This window comes from Lissotriton vulgaris, chromosome 1_2 (assembly GCF_964263255.1).
Source record: "Lissotriton vulgaris chromosome 1_2, aLisVul1.2, whole genome shotgun sequence".
Lineage (NCBI taxonomy): Eukaryota > Metazoa > Chordata > Amphibia > Caudata > Salamandridae > Lissotriton > Lissotriton vulgaris.
The window spans coordinates 69933172-69948636 of NC_141686.1; the positions used below are offsets into that span (position 1 = coordinate 69933172).

The window sequence follows — 15465 nt, forward strand, 5'->3', positions numbered from 1 at the left end:
GCCAAACACAAAGCCCTGCCACATGTTAAAGAAGGAGACAAGCAAGCTGTCCTGGCCTGTATTTAGGGCATACACTGTAGCAACTGTAATCTGTGAACCCAGTAGCTGTCTGACTCCTCTAGCATACCTTCCTTTTTTATCAGTTTTACAAAATGTGTGATTATAGCTGAGTGATCCATGGAAGAGCACCATATGCCATTGAGTAAAATCTATCTTTCAGACGTTGTTCTCTTGTTAGCACAGATAATGTCATAGGCTTCTTCCCAGATATAATTATCATTAGCTTGTTTGTTAGGTGAGTTCAGCCCCTTGTCATTCAATGACTGGATTGTAAGGGCATTGTACTTCACCAAAGATGTAGTCCTATTTTGCACTGGTGTAGGACATTCATTTGACATTGCACACAACATGATGACATATTGCTTGTTTTGTTATTTATGCTAAACATACCTTCCCAGTCTACTTCTCACTAAATGTAAAAACATGAAACAAAGAATCAAAGCACAATATAACCTTAACAGGCTAGGCTTGTGTTTCTTGGAACTAAGTCTTAAGCGAGGCCACTCATGATGGAAGGCATTGCTTTAGTTCCAAGGAGTTAGTAGCCCTAGTTACTCTGGGATCGATTCGTGCTCATAAGGTCATCTGGGTTCAAGCTTACTTAGTAAGTCACCTCTACAAATTATGTCAGTATATATGAATAACCATCAACACTTAATGGTGTGCATCACAAAATAGGCACCCATAGAAGTACATATTTCAGTTTCACAGTCTCCTCTTGTAGCTCAGAGTGTCACTGTGTTATCTCTGAAGCACTAGGCTCTGAGTGTAAAAGCTCCTTCTCAAAGGGTTCCAGACATCTGCTGCCAGAGTGGCACAATGGGCACAATTAATAATCATTTTGTTTATTAGACCCTTAACATATGTCTTTATAGCTCAATTCAGGTGCTTTTTTCTCTTCAGTTCTGTGCCATATGTTTCTTCCAGTGGGTGCTTGTCTGTCCTCATCAGAGAAGACCCTTGTATTTGTAGCTGCAGCAAGTGAGCTGCTTTTGTACATTAGGGAAATAGTCCATTTTTGCCTATAGGCAATATAAATGCCAATATCTGATGCACTCTGGTTGTAGCTTTTTGAATATTGGTCAAAACTGCTGGTGAGGCCCGAGCATAGCTTGCCCTATATTTTGATTTTGTAGCATGAAGCATTTTGAATATAAATTAAGTCCTTGTTTCTTGGCACAGAGAAAATGGCTAAAGGTATGCCGTTTCAACAAAATATCCCTGAGCCTTTTCAACTCTCCACCTTATGTTGAACCAACTCTGTGGGCTCCCTCAATCTAGACTTCAAAGTGGTTATCCCCAAGTACAGTCAAAAACAGGCCATCACAAAGGCTTCTAGATAAGCTTCCTCTGTCCATTCCCCTAGGCCCGAAGGTCGATGTTGTCCCTTTTAGATCTGTTTTCTAGGTCCTTGCATTTAAGGATTACCTTTTGTGCTTGATTTTTTAAATGTGGTAAGCTTCTCTTCGTTTCTTTCTAGAGTTTCTAATTTGGCATCCTCCTCTAATGTTCTGGAGCCAATGGAATTGAAATCCTTTCTTCGGGAATCTATCGTTGTCCCCAGCCATGTCTTTAGGTCCATCATATTTTGAAGCATTTCAGCCATTATTTCTCTGTTAACTCCTTTTTAAAAGGAAGGAGTCTCAGATAGTTTTTTTGTGACTGCAATGTTGGGTTGCTCATCGTGGACACCTGTTGCTGTGGCCATTCACTGGAAGTATGTGTAAGCAGCCCTTCAACTGTTGAGTGGAGGAGTAGTAGTGGGACACTTTTCTTTAATCTTCTTCTTTGGTGGCATGAGGTGTCAGCTTATACCATAATAGATTCTCTATATATACTGAAGCAGTCATTCCCTCCACCATGGGATGTGGTTGTTAGGCAGTGATGTGCGCTGATCAAGGATATGTTGTCGTTTTCTCAACTTCTCACACTAAGTTTACCCACTGTGCTGCCCCAGCAATTTCCACTGCTCTGACAGGTTCCTCCCCCACAATACAGCTGCACTTTTTCCACCCACTCCCTTGTATGTTAGTTGCTGAAAGGGGACATCTACTAATGCAAACTGTGGACTCCAGTGCCAGCCCCAGACCAACAAGAGTATGATGTGTTTGGGTAGTGCCACCAAAAGCACTACTTTGGTCTACTTTCACTACTTCAGACGGTGAGCTCCGGCTCGCCCAATGATTGCTGTCCCACGCCCATTCTAAGAGCTGCCTTCGTGGCCTGCCCAGGCCCCCCTCTTGATCTTTTAAACCAATCTCTTCTGTCAGGCGTTGTCCCTAATGCTTTTAAAAGCGCTGTGGTGGTCCCCATCTTAAAAAAGCCGGGTCTTGACCCTACTGCGCTGGCTAACTATCGCCCCATCTCCCTCCTCCCTTATTTGGGAAAGGTTTTAGAGACTTATGTCACCCGCTGCCTCAGTGCTTTCATCGAGGAAACTCATTTCCACGACGATCGACAGGCTGGGTTCAGACCTGCTCATTCCACTGAGGCAGTTGTGGTGGCAGTTATGGACACGCTGAAACAGGGAGCTGACAGGAATCTGGCCCAGGCACTTGTACTGTTAGACCTCTCTGCCGCTTTCGACACGGTCGACCATGGTATTTTGGTCGACCGTGTCAGAAATGCTGGCATTTCGGGCTTGGCCCTGTCATGGGTGATATCTTTTCTCCATTCCCGCTCTCAATCCGTCCGTCTTTCCTCTTTTTTGCCCCTCTATCCTCTCTTTCTTGTGGTGTTCCCCAGGGTTCTGCTTTGTCCCCGCTTTTGTTTAATCTTTATATGCAGCCCCTTCTTGTCTCTCTTCGGCAGTTTTCACTTACTGCTTTCAACTACGCAGATGATCTGCAGCTTATTTTTCCTCTCAATTCTTCTCCCTCTTCCTGTTCTAATTTTCAAAATGCCATGCTCTTTATCTATGAGTGGATGAACCTTAGCCAACTTAAGCTCAACCCAAGCAAAATGGAGCTGGTGGTGACCGGTGGCTCTCTTACTCCCTGGTCTCCCAACTTTTGGCCTACAGCTCTGGGTTTCCCTCCTTGTCCAGTTAATACTGTGAAGAGCTTGGGGGTCACCATTTCTAGTGACCTCTCAATGCGGCCACACATTAACACCGTCACTTCGGCTTGTTTCTTCCATCTTCGCCGAATTGGGAAGATTCGCAGGTTTCTATCCCAAGCGGCCCTTATTCTTGTTATCCTTGCCCTCATCACCTCACGTCTAGATTATGCCAACTGTCTATACGTGGGGGTCCCTGCCTGCCATCTTTCCCGACTCCAACTGGTCCAGAATCAGGCAGCCAGACTAATTTTTCAGCAACCTAAACATCAGCACGTCACCCCTTTGCTGAAAACTTTACACTGGCTCCCAGTTGCACAGCGGTGTGTTTTTAAAATGGCCTGCACCATCTTTAAATCCTTGTTTACCGGTGCCCCTGCATTTATCTCTTCCTGTTTGCACGCCTATGTCCCTTCCCGTCACCTCAGATCTTCGACTCATAACCTTCTGATCACCCCCAGGTTCAATCGCAAGAAACATGGGGGAGCCTGTTTCTCTTTTCTTGCTCCTGTTACTTGGAACTCCCTTCCTCTTGCCATCCGTCTGTCCACTGACTATCGCTGCTTTCGCAATTCTTTGAAAACCTACCTGTTCCGTCTGGCGCACGGCTAGCGGCCTTGTTCCTGAATGTTCTTCTCCCACCTGGTCTAGAGCGCCAAGAAACCAATTGGTGTACGTGCGCGGTACCAAATCTTTTTTAATAATAATAATAATAATAATATGATGCCTATACCGTCTCAGGATCTCTTTGGTAATCAATACAGTTTATAACAGAAAAGGGAACCCCAGGGAACAAGCCGGGCAGGGCTGTTTGGAAGTTACCAGGCTCACCTTCTAGAATATAACACAGCTCAAACACAGTACATTCACTGCTTTAGCTGTCTCTTCCATCACCCTCTCTTTAGTTTTATTCTCCAGCTAATGCTTGTACATCTGATAACTCATGTCAGGCAACTCTTCTGGTAGGCTGTCAAAGCAAAATGCACTTTCAAAGCATGTTCCCATTCAGTCAGCTGTGGGAAGGGTGGATCCCTCCACTCTCTCTTATGCCTGCGTGTTCTCCGATTCAAGGGCCCACAGGACAGTCCCTCACAGGATCTCTTCTCTTTACCATGCTACCTCGGGTCATTACTCTAGTGCACTTGAACCTCCAGCCCTCTATTGGTGAGGAGGCTTTGACACTACATTTGTTGTTGCATGCGATGCACCACTCCGTCAGAGCTGTTTGTATGCTGGCTCTCCTTGTCTCTACACTTCCCTTCCCGATGAGTGCTTCCATCTTGGTTGTTCCCCACGGCTGGAGCCATCTCAATTCATACAGGTGCACACCTCTAGGTGGGCTCAATATCGGGCTATGCAGGCATCACTACACTCCCTGTTTACCTGGGCGACGAATTGTGCCAAGTCTGTGATTGGATGAACTGTGTGGTGCCTGCTGCCATTTGATGTTATCTAGGCCCCGACAGAGCTATGGTGGTTAACGTCTTTGAGGCCATGGTGCTAGCCATGTCTCTTCAGTGAATGCTTTTGTGGGGCCCAGAAGTTCAAGTGAGGCGTGCCTCTAGTTTCCTAGCAGCACAAGCCCCTTGATAAAACAGATGTATTTGGGGAGGTTTCAGGATATAGTGTAAACAGAGATAAGACCGAGGTAATGGAGTGGAATCAATCCTCTCAGATCCCTGGAGTGAAAACTCAAATGCGATATCTCGACATTATAATCACACAGAAGTTAGTAGATCTCCTGGGGTTAACTGGAGAAAGATTACCCAGGAGGTAGGAAGATTATTGATCAGATGGGCTAATCTTCCCCTTAATTTATACGGAAGGGTGAATCTGATCAAAATGATTATACTTACTAAGATTACTTTTCTTTTTAATAATATACCCCTCCCATTTGATAAGAATGAGGTCACAAAAATACAGGGCAAGATAGGAAGTTTTGTTTGGGTGTCAAAAGGCCCACGTATAGCTTGGAAAAGGCTGAGGAGAAGGTTAAAGAGTGGTGGTCTTGCCTTTCCGGACCTATGGGTCTACGCACATGTATTTCGTTTTAAGAATTTTCGGATGCTATTAAATAAGCCAGATGATTCTGCATTGGGTATAATTTATCGGGCATTGCTTAGTGATTTGGGGAATGGACAAGATCAGTTCCTTTTAAAGTTCAGAGAGTCGAAATGTTTTAAAAGAATAAGGTTAAAAATTCTCCTGCAGACGCTTAAGAATTGGGTATTCATAAGGAAAAAATTGGGAATCTCATATTACTCAGATTATTCACCAATTTGGGGTTCCCAGGTACTCCAGCATGTTTAGATGATCTACTCAGTTTACCATTGAAACAAGCAGGTATCTCTCGTTGGGGAGATTTAAAAATAGGTATGGATCTGATGAGCTGGGAAGCGTTGACATTGTGTTCTTGGGGTCAACTAACCTATTCAAATATTATCCACTGTCTTCTTGGTGGGCTCGGCAACAGTGGGAGGAACAGATGGATGATGCCTGACTAATCCAAGCTTTCGAGAATTGGAAATATCAAAAAGGAGGTGGCTTTGTGGTACCGAACCTTGATTGAATCAGAGGATGATATGAGACAGGATATCCAAAAACTCTGGAGTGATGTTATAGATACCACCAATTTGAGAGATGTTTGGTTGAGTTAGTTTACATTGCTTTGTGAGACAGTTAAACCAGTTTACCTTAAGCGAAACCATCTTTCTGCTCTGTATCAGGTTTATTGGTCTCCGGCGAAACGGACAAAATGTACAGGAACTCAGCACATGTGTTTAAGATGTCAGGATCCCTCAGCAAATGATAGTCACATGTTTCTAAACAGCCCCACAATTACAAAATTTTGGATGTATGTATGTGAATTTTTGACGGATTTAATAGGAATCAGAATAGAAGTAACGCCCGCGCTTATATTTTTTGGATTGGGCCAGGATAGTATTCTGGCTTTAAATAAAAATGCTGCTAGGCTATTTTTTTATTTTATTTTATGGGAAGAAGAGAGATCTGTAAAACCTGGAAATCGGCCGCTCCACCCCTTTTCTCTGACTGTAAAAACAACATTATACATATAAGTCAACAAGACATGGCATGTGATCCTAGAAGCTGAGAAAAGATTTGGGCCATGTTGGTTGAGTGGTGCCAGAGGAACGGGGTCCAATGATTAAGCCAACAAATAGCTGTCGGTCCTGGTCCCCCTCTTGGGTATTCTTGCGTGTCAAGCATAAGAGGGGTTGTAATGGAAACAGCTAGATTTCTTGTCTGGAAAGACTCTATTCCCATTCTGTTTTCGCAGGGGAAAGTGAGTATTGCCAACAGGTTAATTGGCAAAAAAGAGAAAAAAAAGTGTTTTTTTCAAGGTTTTCAAGATCAATATCCAAACATTCCCCGGCTAGATATGTGATCTGCAGAGCCAGATCGATAGTTGGTTCCCTAAAATCAAAACCTCTGTTTTCTGGCATTTAGTTTAAGGCAGCTATTTTTCATCCACTCTCCCAATTCTGCCAAACAAGATCTTAACAGAGCTGCAGTGCCTTTTTTATCCTGAGACAGGATGATAATAAGCTGCGTGTCATCGGTGTATGACACAATGTTAAAGTCATAAAGCTTGATGATGTCAGCTAAGGGGCGCACATAGAGATTGAATAAAGTGGGGTTCAATGCTGAATTCTGTGGCACACCCTTTTGTAACAAATAAACGTCAGAACGAAAAGGTTTTTGAGACACTGAAAAGTGCGGTTCTGTAGAAAGGATGCTATCCACCGTAGAGCCTTGGCTCCGATACAGCAGTTCGACAACCATTCAAGCAACAGCCCGTGAGATACGGTATGGAAAGCTGCACTTAGATCCAGCATTATGTTACCCCCAGCCACAATCTGCCAGAGGAATTCTGAAGCTAGGAGCAAAGTAGATTCTGTGCTGAACTGCGGGCAGAACCCTCACTTGGTTTCATGTAGCAGTTCCCTGGCCTCAATGAAGCTCGAAAGCTGTTTATTTATGCACTTCTCATTTACTTTAGAAAAGAGGGGAAGCAAAGAAATGGGCCCAAAGTTTTCATGGCTTCTTAGGATCAAGTAAAGTTTTTTTAGGAATGGGACTATGATAGCATGTTTCCAACTCATGGGAACCTGACTAAGGAGTATTTAAGTATGTCTCAAAGCACCTGCAATATTGCCTTCCACCCTCGTTACAGAATAGTGGGCAAGGTCAGGTCAGCCGGAGAGCCTGATTTAACCTCTGTCACCAGAAGAAGATCCACTGTTGTTAATAAATTAAAGCTGGAAAGTCCAGCCCCATCAGTTGATGGTTAAAACCAGACTTCAAGACACTGGGCATCTCTGATTGCCTCTGGATAGGTAGCATAAATAACGGAGACTTTGTCCCCAAAAAACTGGCCGAGAAAGTTGCAGCCATCTTCTGAGGAAATAATAGGTGCCTAAACACGGCCAAAGGAGGATAGCAATTTCACACTAGAGAACAGTTCTTTCAAGTTTTGAACCCGCTCAATTCTTTCTTCGTAGAAACGGCGGCGTGTAGCCCTGATCTGTTTATGATATTTCTTCAGGGCTCCCCGATAAGTCTTTTGATCAATTGGATATAAAATTCCTATGCCACACCTGTTCAAGGTGTTTTCAGGTCTTCTTTAACATAAGTAGCTTCTCATTATTCCATGCCGCCCACGGTTTAGTGCGTCTAACCGCACAGTCAATGGTGGGCGCAATCTGATCAAGTGGCCCTGTTATCCACCCCTCCAGTTGCGCATTAACCATATCTACGCAGTTACTCAAGAGAGGATGGTTCTTTGTCAACATCTCAGTAAAGGCAGTCGGAGTAACCTTGGTCCATTTCCGTATCTTAACCTGCTTCCCTGTATATGTATATCAAAAGCAGACGAGGTATCGGGAAAGCATGCAGGGTCGAGAATTTACGTAACAGCAAATAAGAAAAGGAATGAAGCAAAATAAGAGATTTCTACAGTAAATACATGTTTTTGCTCACAGGAATCTGGGTATCTGTTTCTGATTGATGGAGACTTCTTCTCTTAGATTTTTTGGGATAGCAGGATTTGGCATCTCTGGGATCCAGTCCCCCAGTTCGAATTTGTTTCCATTTTGTCTGATTTAGTGTAATTACAATTGATAGTTCCTCCTGAATTCAAAAACTGGTTGCTTATATTCTAATTTCGTATTTTTCGTTTGAGATGAGCGTTTGTGGTTGAAATTCTATTTCTCATCACACAATGAAAAGCTGCAAAATTGCATAGCAGCATTTTTCAGCTAAACCAAACCCAGATGTCTATTTATTCACCCCAGTTCCAGTTGATTTCCAGCCCCACAGGGCTGAAACCAATGATAAAGCATGACACTATGGGCCAGATGTAGGTGGCCAGATACCGGTCGGTAAAGGTTGATTTCGGCCATTACCAACCGGTATTTGTAGTTTCAGATGTAGGGGGCCTAAATATTACCAATTCCTTAAATTTACCGAATCGGTAAATTACAGAATCGGTAAATTTACAGAATCGGTAATATGGGATGTAGGTGGCACTGAAAACAGAGCCACAGGCCCTTAAGAATTCGTTATTTACCATCAAATACTATTTGATGGTAAATAACGAATTCCTGTGTACATGCACATCTGTGCATGTACACCTGTGCCATGTGGCCCTAAGGGCATGTATGTGTGTCACATGGCACACAAGCCTGAATCAGGGGTGCAACAGGGTGTCAAAGTGACTCCCTGTCCCCCTTGTTAAATCAGTAATTTTACCGAATCGGTATTTACCGATTCGGTAATTGCCATTGGTTCCTAGGGGCCTCAAGGCCCATAGGAATCAATGGCAATTACCGAATCGGTAAATACCGATTCGGTAATTACCGAAGGTTACAGATTCGGTAATTATTTGGGTAAAAATACCTACATAGCATTTACCGATTTGTAAATACCGAATCGGTAAAATTCTGTATTTACGAATCGGTAAATGCCATTTACCTACATCTAGCCCATTGTTGTTGAGGATTCAATATCTTAAAAAAAAAACTCACCACTATAAACCATGCCTACAAACACTCGCAAGAGCAGATACATTCTACAGAAAGGACTCCTATTCAGGCAGCTCAGCAGGGTGTGTAAAGGAAGGAGCTCTTTAGGTATGTGTGCATGAGTTTTGGAGGGTACGAGACTTCTTCACATTTTCCTCTCTAAAATCGTTATGTGTTCTGAGACTGTCATTTCACAGCTCAAAATACCAAATAGACACCAACGCCACCTTTACCAAGTTTAGACTGGTAAAGGGAGAATGCATGCTGCAAACGCCTGGCTTATGCATTCTAACAAGGGAACTGGCTGCATTTAATGAGGATTGCTCAGCAGGACCCCTCAAAATACACAAGAGGCTGTAGCACCTCAATGAGCTCTGCCAGTGCTAATTTGAGAACAGTCCTTGACACAGTTTTGGGTTGACTCCTGCCTTAAGTAGTTGAAGCACTAGAGCAGCACAATGTTGTCATCCTAGAAAGTGGTAAATGGTTGCTTATCGCAGGATCTTTACCGGTATGCACTGCTGTTGACTGGGAGTTCAGTTGGATTTGTTGGCATATCAAAAGTAATCAACAGAGCATAACACAATAACTTATCTAAAGCACAATGACAACATAATTAAAACATAGCAGGGCCCAACCCAACAATCAAAATGGGAGCGTAACATAGTGCAATAATGCAGCACAAAGAAGTGTGGCTCACCGGTTAGAGGAGGCAGACCCTGATGCAGAGGTCAGACCCGGGACCAGGGTTCAATTCCCGATGCGGCAGGGTCTTGAGCTCATAATGTCCACGGACTCGATAATTCTTGCCTCGATGCCTATTCTAATCATGGGTTCACACTCTGCAACTCTGGGCAATAGCTTGCTTAATCTCCACTACGGCCCCACCGCAATGGGATGCCTGGTCTTCACCTTGGGGATGCCCAGTAGGGGTAATCTCGCAGGGAAAGACCAGGACGGGTTTCCAAAGCAAGCGCCTTGAGAACTTACGGTGATAAGGCGCTATATAAGAGCGTATGATTTACGATTTGATTTACAAAGCACAACCATAACAAAATGGCACAAAACACATATTCACATACATTCTTACCACACATTGCCACCTTCATAAAAATGCTTTCGTAATACTGTGATAAAATATGAGTGCACAAGCATGCCTTAACTTACCACCAAGGACATGAATTAGCTCCAGTCAAAAAATCTATTGTGTTCCGACCAGGAGCAACCTGTAAGAGCCGTGGGGCGGGGTGGGAGCCGGCAGACGGCGACGAGATTAAAAAAAAAAACACTTACCTTGCGCTCGCTGCATCGCCGACTGCTAGATAAAGGGTTTTCTTTTTTCTCTTTCATTTTACCTCGTTGTCGTCAGTCTCCACCCCCACCCACTCCCCGTCTCACCACTCTTACCTGCATGGGCCGCTCCTGGTACTAACCACAGAAGGCTGTGATCTGGCACGTTGTTTGTCAGCACTTTGTTTAGTACAGAATTGCACGCCTTCTTTAACTCACCTGGAACAGACAGTAGCTATTAAACATTTTGAAATGTGATCTTTTTTTGGTTTCCGTCAAGGAGAAAGGAAGACGATGGAAAAAACATCAACCCCATTGCCAGGCTGTGTGAAATGGCCCGTTTTGTCTTTCTCGCTCATAAAGCATTTCTTGATTGTTTCTGTGATCACCTCCATGAATACAGAAACACAAGGAGCTCCATCTGGCCGAGCTCTCCCATCGATCTCCTTCCAGCTGTAATTCTCTTTCTCATTATGGATTTCACCGGTGTCTTCCTCCAGGTGGACGGGTCACTGCAGAGGAGACCCTTGCTGCATGTGCTGCAGAGGCGCAGTTAAGCCAGCGCATTGTATTATTTTATTGTTTGCAGTTTACTGTGGCAAGAACATTAGAGTGCATTACAAGTGGGCCAGGTTACATTGTACAAGGTCAATTTCATGTTTTTCAGCAGAAAAAAAGGTTAATCGCTTTGCCAAGAACCACAGGACTTGAACTTTGAACTTTGAATGAAAAATACTTTTAAAGCGCAACAATTGCCAAATGGTGTCTAGGCACTAAAAGCAGTTAGTCTTAGGAAGGAGGAGAAGGCAAGCAAAATGCAAGGTCTTCAAGGCCTTGCCAAAAGATGCATGATATTGAAGATTGGAGATCGAATGAGGAAGCGGGTTGCACAGCTTGGATGCGTCTACTGAAAAGGCTCTACCTCCCCATCTCGATTTTCTGTACCTAGAAACAACAAGATTTTTGCCTGAGGAACGTAGTGGTCTAGAAGTAATGTAGCGTTGAAGCAAATGTCTGAATTATCCTGGACCTATTTTGTTCTAGGCTTTGTGAACCATCCAGCGAGCCTTAAAGCTAATAAGTTTGTTCACAGGTAACCAGTGAAGTTTCCGAATCCCTGCAGAGACTGATTAAAAATCAGGATGTCAAGAATTAGTCTTGAACCCAAGTTCGAAGACCGACAGATCTGGCCGCATTTCTTCCCTCCCATGACCTTCTGCATGTGAAGCAGACGTGATGACCGCTACACTATGGAACCAACTGACTAGTAGGAGACAGATACTTTTTAAAAGCCAAGTGCTGAAATCATGAACATAAATGTGTACACAGTTGTGGAATAACTTGCCCCTCAGCAAGCAGAAAGCTCTTGCTCCATATTCAGTGTGGCTTAGATGCTGACAGATAGAGCTAGGTAAAATGACTATCCGAAAACCCCATATGCAAACTTCGAAAATGGACACAATGCGGGGCAGACTGGTCCCCGCGCTTCTGCAAAATTCCCGCCTGCAGTTTGCCATGTTTTTAAAATAGGATGATGTAGTTCCTGAGAAATGAGCAGAGTTGGCCGTAATTCTCAGTTCCTGCATTTTGAACAGCCATTAAGAGTAATAATTTATTGTATCAGTCTATGTTTTCTATTACAGAAGTATGAAGCATATATATATATATATATATATATATATATATATATATATATATATATGTATTTAAATGGGCGTAATTCTTTGCTAGCATGTTCCTCACTTTGATTCCTTAGTTATCTTAAGAAATGAAAATCGGATACTTTGACTTATCTGACTATGCAACTATGTAACCTAAAAACTAAATTAAGTTATATGTGTTGCTGGCAAACTGCAAACAAGATTTTTTATGGATGTATGAAGTGCTGGACTATTTCCGTAATCTCTGCTTATGCCTAAGGAAAGGGATTTTAGGAAGTTAGTTTGCATGCAATCCCTTTGGGACAGCCTTTGTCTGAGTTCAGTCACAAAAAAACAGGATAGAGTGAGCAACAGATTCCAGTGGAGAACTTGAGCTAAGTTGAAGTAGGGGTGGGCGGAATTTGCGAAATTGCGTTACGCAAATCTCTGCGAAACGGTAAAAAATCTCCGTGAACGCTTCGCTATGCTTTTTTCCTGTTCGCAATCGCTGTTTGCGTGCTCGGGGGAAATATCTTGTGAACACACACTTTGAGATCGCGAACAAGCAAAAAATTTTGCAAAGTCGCGGAACGCAGAATTTTGGGCAATTTCGCGTTCTCCGCGGAATGCAAAATTACCCAAATTACCCAAATTCCACAAGGGGAACGGAATTTAACGCCCAGGCCTAGTAGAAAGTCGGGTTACCACAGTAGAAAAGAGGCACTCACCACCCCAAAGATGACATAGTGGTCCTGAGGCATGGTCCACGCTTAAATGCTTTCTGCTGAAGCATGTGTAACAAGAAGGGAGGGTATGAATGAATATTTCTTAAAGGACATAAGTAAGGCAACAAATGATGGACCTTTAAGTAAGCAATGTGAGCCTATAAGTAATGAGCTTCAGGATGGCGCACAGATACTGTGCTGGTTGCAACTGAGTCTGGTCTGGAAGGGTTATGGCAGAGGCAATGCTGAGCAACATGCATGCCATGCTCCACAGTTGAGTAAGGTGACTTGTATGCGTTCATGGGGAACGCTGAAGGGTAGAAAAAGGATGTTTAAGAAGCGAGATGACCTTGGTCAGAGAAGTCCAGTGTTGGTCCATTAGGGCCGGAATTTTGCCAAACTTTCATATTAATTACGTGACATCTATTTATGCAGAATGAATTACCTACAAAGTTAGGGGTTATCCTGAAAATTTGCCATTGACCAGCCCGGTTGATCCACGTTGGACCCACGACCTATATAAATAGATTGTAGGTGGTGGCCTATCATCCCGCTGCGGCCAGTGCAGGTAAGAGCGGGGGAGAAGCAGTGGGGCCTGTGTGAGAGGCAGGGAGGGTTATGACAAACGACATTGAGCGAAAATTAATTATTTATTGAATTTTCTAGCATGGTCGTCTGTCGAATTCCCCCACCCACAACCCGGGCCCACCGCTCTTACATGCACGGGCCGCGGCTGCTGTCAGCATATGCTTAGAAAGGGTTCAATGTAGCTCAGAGAACTCCGAAGGTGGGAAATGATGCTACGAGGGAGCACTCTTGGACTATTCAATGTGTGTAACACTAATCTTGTAAAGAGATTAAAGGTAATTAAAGGTTCGTTTACCTTCAAATGCAGCTTATGGATAAATACATAAAGATTGATGTAGCAGCTAACCAGATATATATTGTATATTGTATATCTTGCTGGTGTGTCATATATTTCGTATACCTTCGGGAAAAAAATGAAAATTAACCAGTCACCATTTAAAAAAAAAATATTTGTAGATTGTTTTTACATTTCTAAATTCACAGTTACAAATTATTGTTAACTTTAGGGTCGACTGAAATGCTTAAAAGATCGTTATCCCCCTCCTCCTACACTTCTTCCAACACTTTTCGTCGGTGTTGTAGGAAATGTTTTGAATTATTCTGGAAATTTCGAAACACGAATTTCATAATGCGCTTCTAAAATTAAAACTAATTAGTATACAATGAGCGTCCCACTGCTGTAAATCCCTTTTGGTATGCGCTCTTCTATTTAATATATTCATCGCGTAAAGCTTTTAAATGCTCAAGTGAAATGAACATTTAAATCAAAACATATTGCATAATCTAGCGGGAGAGAGAGGAAGAAGAAAGGCACCCCCTCACAAGGTTCTATCTGAAAAAGAATGGTGGTTACTAATACGCACCTGAAAAACACATTTTATACTGAATGTTAGAAATATTAAAGCCAGAATACAAGAAATATGACCAGTGCAGGTATATCGTCAATGTGTTTTCACTTGTTTTTGCTCATCAGTTTAGCGCAGTTTCAGCCTTTTGTCATTAGCTCTTCGCGGATCGGTCATTTAGAGGTGAATTCGTTCCTGTTCTCCGCTGCATAAGTCTTTTCATGTCTTTATGTGTCCAGATACATCACCAATGATTTCATCCTCAGAGCCTGGGTGCCTGTGTTTCTAATTTCTTCAGTGTGAAAGTACTGGTGCCTCTCAAAAGACCTAGAAGACGCTAAATAAAGTTTGCCCCGGAGCGGTGCCGCTTTGCACCGATTTTGCAAAGAGGGTTCTAAAGAGATGTCTAACCAACTGACGGAGGCAAAACACAATTTGTACCTGTGTGTATCTGCAAATAGTGTTTTTGCACTAGTTGGTTGGTACAAATGTTGGAGCAAAATTGTAGTGCATCAATTTACATATTTTGGCTTCTGTTGGGCTTCTAATGGTTTCTTCTGAGAGGACAGTGAGGACAGCATGTCTACTGTGTTTTGTTAACTGCCAGTAGTGATCGGCAGACTTTACCCTGGTGACCCATGCACCATGAATTTGTGAGTTTCATAAAGCAGCCAGTGAGAAGGTATCCACTTTCCACAGCAATCTTCTCTTAAGTCACCTGGCTCTTACGGTTGATCTTGCTCCCCTGAATAATGCTGGTGCGTGGGGCAGAGCCTGTGCTGTTGGTAAACACTACACACAAGAAGTGGAAATCACACTAATCCTAAATCTTTTGACGTATTCCTAACTCAGAGTGCATTATACAGAAACGTATGCTAGCACCTAGGAAGTTCCATACTTATGCTTGTTGTGGTGATAATGATTCAGAAAAGGGGGTGGTGATGAACAGAGTGTCTGAATTAAGCAGACCACTCTTACCCAGTCCAAAGATCAGGGCTTGATCCATCACCGTTATTTATCTCACTGCACCATCCCAGTTCAGAACCTGGCTATATGCAAATCAGTCTGTCCCTGGCCCAGTGCATCATGGGAACAGGGCAGACTAAACTACCAAGCCAATTCTTATACTGGAAAGGAAACAAGCTTCCGGGGACCGGTTTCTGGCATTTCAGCCGTCTTCGGCCCGGCTTGCTTGAATCCTGATGGTGCAATGAGC

The 15465-nt window shown here is 43.2% G+C and overlaps 1 protein-coding gene across 4 annotated transcripts in view; it reads left to right on the forward strand.

The window, feature by feature from the left end:
• The window catches only part of IQSEC3 (IQ motif and Sec7 domain ArfGEF 3), a 976838-nt gene that overhangs the window by 774370 nt on the left and 187003 nt on the right, over positions 1-15465 (forward strand). The gene's annotated exons all lie outside the window — the stretch shown is intronic.